This window comes from Neofelis nebulosa, chromosome 13, assembly GCF_028018385.1.
Source record: "Neofelis nebulosa isolate mNeoNeb1 chromosome 13, mNeoNeb1.pri, whole genome shotgun sequence".
NCBI classification, from domain to species: Eukaryota; Metazoa; Chordata; class Mammalia; order Carnivora; family Felidae; genus Neofelis; species Neofelis nebulosa.
The window spans coordinates 44,569,714-44,577,559 of NC_080794.1; positions in this window are offsets into that span (position 1 = coordinate 44,569,714).

The following is a 7,846-nucleotide window of genomic DNA, read 5'->3' on the forward strand; positions in this document are numbered from 1 at the left end:
GTTTTATTGGAAGAGAGCCACGCTCATTTGTTGACATCGCGTCTTTGGCTGTGTAGGGCCTGGAAAGCCTGAAATAGTTACCGTCTGGCCCTTTACAGAGAATGCTTGCTGACCCTGGCTTTAAATTACGTGCATATGTCATGAATTATTTTGCTCTTTTGGTCTGCTTTATCTAAATCTACTCTTAGGAGCGATTCTCACACTATATTTATACCCTGAACAAAATGTGTTACATTTTCCGACAGCGTTCCTATTTGAAATACAATACATCTCACCCCCTCTCTGGTAACCAGAAAGGAGGCTCATTTCTTTGACAAAGGGTTTTAACCAAATGTAAGCCAGTAACTATCACGGTTATATAGATGCTTCACGTGGACATTGAATCATTTGCCTCTAAATTTATTATCCTTTCTTACACTTAACTGTGCCTATGTCTGTTTTGCCCTCCTGTCTGTGCGGTCACCGAGGTCCGACAATGTCATATTTACTGGTGTGTTTTATCATGCGTGGAACAGTGGATGTTGTTGGGTTGTGTGTGTTATAGATTCGGGACAAACGGACTATGCAGATCTCAAAGCCTTGCTTTACCCTTGACAGGAGCCCTAGAGTCGAAAATCACAGGCTGAGCTAAATGATGGCTGCCTTGGGTTGGAATCTTGAACCCACTATTTTCAGTTGTCGAGAGGAACGAACCAACCAACCAACGAGACTGAAAAGGTCAGAGACAGCCCATCTAATAGCTAGGGTGGGATGGGCGAACTGAGAATTAAAACAGAAATCGCATCTTGGCCAAGCTGTTCTGTGACTTGCCAAACGTAGACTGAACTCAGCCACAGCAGGCCAGAGAACTGCCTGAGCCCAAACTCTTTTAGCTTGTTTGTGCAGACTCGTGTGTTCTCACAGGACGTCGGATGCGCTGATCTAGCGGTCACTCTGCGTGACTTTTTTTTATTATGGTAAAATATACGTAACATAAAATTTACCATTTGAATGCACTCGGCACCCTGCCCGTGCACGGAACACTTCATCTTGTAAAACTGATGCTCGGTACCCATTAAACAATATCTCCCCATTCTCCTCTCCCTCTGGCCCCTGGGAATCAGCCTTCTACTTTCTGTCTGTTTTAATTGGATAACTCTAGGTAGCTTATATAAGTGGAATCATTCTGTATTTGGCTTTTTGTCACTTGGCATGATTTCTCCAATGTTCGTCCGTGTTGTAGCATGTGTAAGTATTGTCTTCCTGTTGAAGGCTGAGTAGTATCCCCTTGTATGTATGTACCACGTTGTGCTTATCCATTGATCCATCCATGGACGTTTGGGCTGCTTCTGCCTTTTGGCCATTGTGAAAATCATCCCGCTAGGAAAACTCCCTGGTTTACAGATTCTGACCAATCCCTGCCCAAGCCGTTCCCAATCTCAATAAGAAACCTTGCCTAACTCCCGCCTTACGAGAAGTTCATGGTTCCTCTGGTCTATGCTCTTTCTTGTCGCAATAAGCTAATAAACCTAACTTGGGTTACACGTATGCTCTAGGTGGGCTTTAGCTGGTGGGCTTTAAAACGATGATATCTGTGAAGCATGGGGTCCATGAGAAGCACTTAATAAGAGCTGAACGTCTTCTCCCCCTTGACCACGCTAAGAGCAGCTGTGCAAGTCCGTGTCATGAGTCGCAGTGTGTGCACTTACACCCTCGTCTCAGAGAATGAGCTTCTGGACTGGCTGGGCTACGAGCTCATCCCCCAGAAGACTGTGTAAAGCGGTCTTTGCAGAGCCAGAGGCAGATTCAAAAATGGTGCGCCAGCTGCTTTTCTGAAGGGAAATTTCTTATCCCGGGGGCACCCAATGTCAGAGGCCCAGTGTTCAGAGGGACCCCCTCAAGGGAGGCTGAAGGAGGAGGCCTCAGGAACACCCGCGTCCTGTAGAATGGGGGGGGGCAGTGGAGCTTGTTTATGGTGGACCCTTAACCCATTTGCTAAGGGGCTTCTACCCTCCATGGACACCTATCCTACTCCCCCCTCGCCTCTTCTGCAAACAGGAGGAGACAGCGGAGGATAGTGGGGAGAGTAATTCTTTGGGGCTATCAATATAAACCTAAATTTAAATGGCAGAAGAATAGAAGAGGCTGCCAGGGGACACCTGGGTGGCTCAGTTGGTTAAGCGTCTGACTCTTGATTTTGGCTCAGGTCATGATTTCACTATAGTTGTGAGATCGAGCCCTGCAATGGGTGTGGAGCCTACTTAAGATTCTTTCTCTCCCTTTGCCCCTCCTCAATCATGTGTGCGTGTTCATGCATGTGCTCTTTCTCTCAAATAAAAAGAGGAGAAGGAGGAGGAGGAGGGGGAGGGGGAGGGGGAGGGGAAGGGGAAGGGGAAGGGGAAGGAGAAGGAGGAGGAGAAGGAGAAGGAGAAGGAGAAGGAGAAGGAGAAGGAGAAGGAGAAGAGGCTGCCAGGAAGAGGAAACAAGTGTCGTAAGCAAAGGTTCGGAAGCATGAAGGTGCATAAGTGTCTGTGCATGTGTGTTTGAGGGTCAAAAGCCTTAAATATGATCCAAAGGGGTTATTCAGACCCAAACATGGGCTGTGTGTGTGTGTGTGTGTGTGTGTGTGTGTGTGTGTGTGTGTGTGAACGAAGGCCTGAGGGTCGCTCTCTAGGATACTATTCTCTACTCCTCCCTTATCATACCAACTAAACATTTGCATGACCAAATTCATCACTGGGGACGCATTCTGCCCAGATTCTCAGCCGTTGGCCAGGTGCCTTGGACACTTCTGCAAGCCTATGGGGCAACAGCAATTTGTGCGTATAACTTGGGTGTTGACCAAAAATTCAGCATAACCTTCCATAACTTGGTTTGTTCCTTATACGTCTTTTCCTGAATCCTTTAATCAATATTGCTTTAATCAGTATTGCTGACTACCTTTTATGTCCTCTGCTGGAACGTCTCTGGGCAATTTCTCTTTTATTCTCACATCTTCATGGATTTTTGGTGGGTTTTCCATTTGTTTTTTTCTGACTGGCTGTCATTATTGCCTTTCATTTCACCATTTTCTGATGGTTCTTTCTGCCCTGGGCAGCTGCCAGGCAATTCGATGAGAGGAGGGAACCCACCCCCTTATATGTGGCCTGGGTATTCTTTGCAGCATCATGTTTCTACTGGTTGTTTGTTGTTGAACAAAACTATAGACATTTCTTTGGGATAATCAAACCTCCCCTCTCATTTCTGGTTTCTAAGGATTTATGAAAAGTATGACACACATATAAGCCGATAAAACAAACAGAACAGCCAAAATATTACAATGAAACACAAAAATTAGTATTCTAATAAATAACTACATCCATAAAAAACATCTGTGAGCTAGTAGCCCAAAGTCTGACTCTAGCACACTGTTTTAGGAACAAATCTGACACCTCCCCAAGTCTGCCTAACAAAACATCGTTTTCCATTAACAGCTTAGCAATTTGTTCAAGAGGCATGGAATCCCTGAACAAATGGGCCATCGGGAAACTAATTAATGATGCTCTGCATTAGACACGTTCTTAACCTTAAAAAGCAGATGCTAACTCATAGTTGAAACAGAAACACAAAATCATTTTAGGAACAACTTAACTTTTATTACTTAGTGCATACCAAGGAAGGAATACTTTGTGTTAAAAGCACTTACCTGACACATCTATAAAACAATAGAGCCCGGGCTGATAGGTGTACCACACATGGCCCTTAAAGAGAAACTGTCAGTATTCACAATAGAGATTTATGTTCTCAATTAAGCAATTCAATTATTGGTTTAAGGGAGGTACCATTTCTCCCAGCAATTTGAAAAGCCCTGAGCACTAATTTTTTAGCCAATTGTATTGAAAAGTACGATGGTGGCTCAAAAAGGAGAAAAAGTTAGAGATACATTTCATGGGCTCTTACAAGCTTTTTCTTGTGTCCCTGTTACTTCTTCAGATAGAATCATTTTTCAATACCATTGAATATGTATTCTGTCTTTTGCCACAGACATCTGAGAGTGGCCAGAAGCAGACCTAGGGGCTGTTGGTGTCTATATTAGTCAGATCCCTTAATAGGAAAGAAGAGGGAGCCCCATACAGGGCCATCTGATGAGGCTTCATTCCCAAAGGTGGGGGTGTAGGGGAGCCAACTGGAAAGTGCAGTGACCTATGGCTTAGTAGCTTCCCAGCTGTCTCCCTCCCTAGCTCACCCCCAATGACAGGGGAGGAAGCAGGTGCCATATGAGGAAGGAGAGCCACATGCAGGTGACCAGAGACAGAGCTGGCCTCAGGTGACCTTGCAGGCAGGTCCCTGGGGCAATAAATAAATACCCTGACCTCACCCTCCTCCTTCCTTCTAATCTCTGCAGCGTGCCCCAGTGGCTGCACCGCCTAAAGCCAGAGGGTCTGAAACTCTGGGTGAAATCTACCCAGGTCAGTCTCCAAGGTAGAGGGGGCCAAAGGTGTATCTGGGGGGCAAAGTTAGTCTGATGGTGTCCCAGCATTCTTTGCCAACCCTGAGTCCTCTCACACATCCAGAGGTATATCCCTGCCTGCTTTCCTGTTCCATCCACCCCTGTCACCTTTCCAGTCCCCCTCGGAAAGTCTGTGAATGGGCCTCTTCATCTTGCTTTGAAGGCAGACACCATTATCTCATTACCTAACTTCCAGCTTTTCAACTTGGCTCTAGTGTTTCGGTGCCTGCCACCACCACCAGGTGACGCTCACTTTTCCCTCCTTACCTGAGGAGACAGACAGCATGGCAGTGGTCACTGGACCCCGGGATGGCAGACTGCCTCATCCTCTATACTCTGATGTGCCCATTTTGATGGATTTTCTATTTCGTTTCATGGTTAGCAAGGAACCCATTCTTGGGATATTTCGGTCCTGACTGTGACCGTTTGATCCTTTTGTGGGTCTCCAAAGACAAAGTAACCATGGGAGATTTGTGAGGGTCATCAGAGAAACACACAACTGGAGTCAGTACACTCTGAGCATCTCTGGAGGCTCAGGGCTCCCGCGCAGGTCCCTCAAGCCCCTACTGCTGGAGGAACATGAAGCCTGGGTCCCGCCCCTCAGGAAGCTCTGTCCAGAGTCTCCACGCAGTAGTTCTACAGTGTTGGCAGGATGAGGGGGTGGCCATTCAAAATGGCTGTTGTCATTTCCTCACTGGTTCATCTGAGCATGGGATGAACCACTAGTGTGATTTCTAGCAAATTAGGAGGAAGAAGTGAAATTCAACTATAGTTGAGACTTCTGGCTGAGTCTGATATGGCCATATTTGAAATTTGGCTACAACAGGACAGAAAACACACTAGCAATGAGGGGAAAGATCCGCAATTGTCTGCTTCTGTCTGTCCAGCCAGTAAATTGTCTAGACACAGGATCACATACCAGGCATGAACAGGAAGATCTAAAGTAGTTTCCAGTGGTACATGAGAATAATCCAGGGATCTTTAAAACAAACAAACAAATGAGCAAGCAATGCCTGCCCTAGTTATGTGGACACTGTTGGTCTGAGCTGGGGTCTCTGTATCAATATATTTGAAGGAAATGGGGGACTCTGTGTGTCAGAGGCTAAGTTTGTCCTCTGTGGGGCACAGGATAGTGTGGACATACTGCATTTGTGGGGATGATGACATTTATAACCTTCATAACTTCAGGTAACTGTGCAAGAAATGAACCTTTACTTTTCTTTAATTAAAACTAATTTATGTCAAATTCTCATTCTGCTGAAATAAACTTGGTTATTTCAGGTTAAACTCAGCCAATTCACAATCCTGTCTTCTTCCCTGCATGGATTTAAAGCATTGGGGGCGGGGGGTTTGTGACTACTCCTGGGTGGGATGGGGCTGGCTCGGGGTCTTCCTTTCAGGAACTGTTCCTTCCGAGTCAACGTCCACTGGATGTAGCCCTATGTGATGTTGGGGTCTGTCCTGCTTTCCTACTGGGTGTTGGTGGACGTTCCCATCTTGTTCCCAGCCATGACATTCACACTGCCACTACTGATAGTCCTGGTCTGGCTTCAAAGCCCCAGTAGGTCCACCCTCTGTGAAAGGCACACAGGAAAAGATCTGTCTGCTTTCCGAGCTCTCTCTATCCAGATGTGTGGAGACTGTGCAACCTCCTGGGACTATCCTTCTAGGTACATTCATATATATATTTAAATAGAAACATCACTTTTATTGACAAGTTAGGGCCACAAATAAGACAGTCCCAAGACAAATACACACACACACACACACACACACACACACACACACACACAGATGTATATCTATCTGCAGGGTTTGTCTTTGGAGAAATGAACCTGAAGTTACAGTTCAGTCCAAAGACTACTGCAGATTTTCCGCTTGCTCAGGGGAGGTCAGTCTTTTGTTCTATTTAGGCCTTCAACTGATTGGATGAGGCCCACCCTCAATACAGAAAGCAATCTGCTTTATTCAAAGTCCACTCATTTAAATATTAATCTCATCCAAAAACACCTTCACAGAAAGATCCAGAGTAGTCTTTGGTGACATATCTGGCACTGTGGCTCAGCCAGATGACATAAAAATAACCATCACAGTGGCCCTTAACTCTAGAAGCCAATGGCGATGTTAAAAAGCATTGACTTCCTGATGACAAGACTTGGGCCATGGTGTCCCTAAGGAGGGCCTTACTTGTTGGTCCCCTCTCTTGGTGTTCTGCCACACCTATGCCTCAGACTAGGAGGACCCAGCTCTCTCTAGCCTCCCAGATCAAAGCCTTTGCTAAATCGCTCCCTGCTGCTTCTTCAGCCTAAAATGGGAGAGAGAGATTGCCTCCAGGCTCTGCTCTTTCTCTGAGGTTGCCAATTCAAAGGCATAGGATTAAAAATAGCCCTCCTTCCAGAGTCAGCCTGGATGAATTCCTTGGGGGGCTCTCCCATGAAAGCACATCTGTCAGGGGCTTATGAGCCTGTCCAGTCCTGCCTTCCACTTGCTAGCAGGTGAAGAGAAGTGACCTGCTGTAGCAAATCGCCCGTGTCCTTTGGGTATTTTATGTGACTTCTGGAAGCCATCTGCATTAGCTCCAGCTTCTATCCTCCTCCGAAGAGGATGGATAGTTGTAGGCTGGCTGTGTCTGAGAACTCCATATGCTTGTTCACCTTCTACAGACAAATGCACACTCCACACTGGATCCTTTCTAATGGCAGGGGTCCTTTCACCTTGGAAACTCCAAGAGTTTTTTTCCCTTTGGCAGAGACAGTGTGGTCAGGACTTGCACGAGAATGGAGTGTAAATCCAGATTGGAATCCCTGACCTGCACTTGCTTGCCTCCGGTCGGGTCTGTGCTCATCTCTGTTGCTTCATTTTGCATCCCAGCAGCAAATGTGCCAATTATAGCCAGCATTTATTCACTTTTTGACATTCCAGGATGCTGCTAAGCTCCTGCCCTATGTGGGGTGCTGGGAACGTAGGGACAAATCAGCCACAGGCAGTGCTTTCAAGGGGGCTCCCAGTCCAGTGGGCCCCTTGGAGCGGAGAGTGGCAGAGCTCTCTCCCACCTCCTTGGACCCCACTTTACCATCGCTGCTGTCAACATCGTGTTTTTAATAGCTTGTGTCTGCTGCTCTTCTCGAAGGACTCTACTAGGGTGACTGGAGCCACTTTGCAAGGATGTGCCTTGGGTTTACATTAATTTCCCTCTCCCACCCTGGCTGCCACTAATCAATGCCTGTTGGGCATGAGTGTGGGAGCCCAGCCCCTTGTCTGGGGGTGGGACACTTCTGAGGTGCAGATGACCCTCGTGAATTCCCGAGGGGTCAGCCCGAAGCCACCCTCTGCTTCACTTCCGTCTGAGATCTCCTCCTGGCTCAGCTTCCTCCGCTT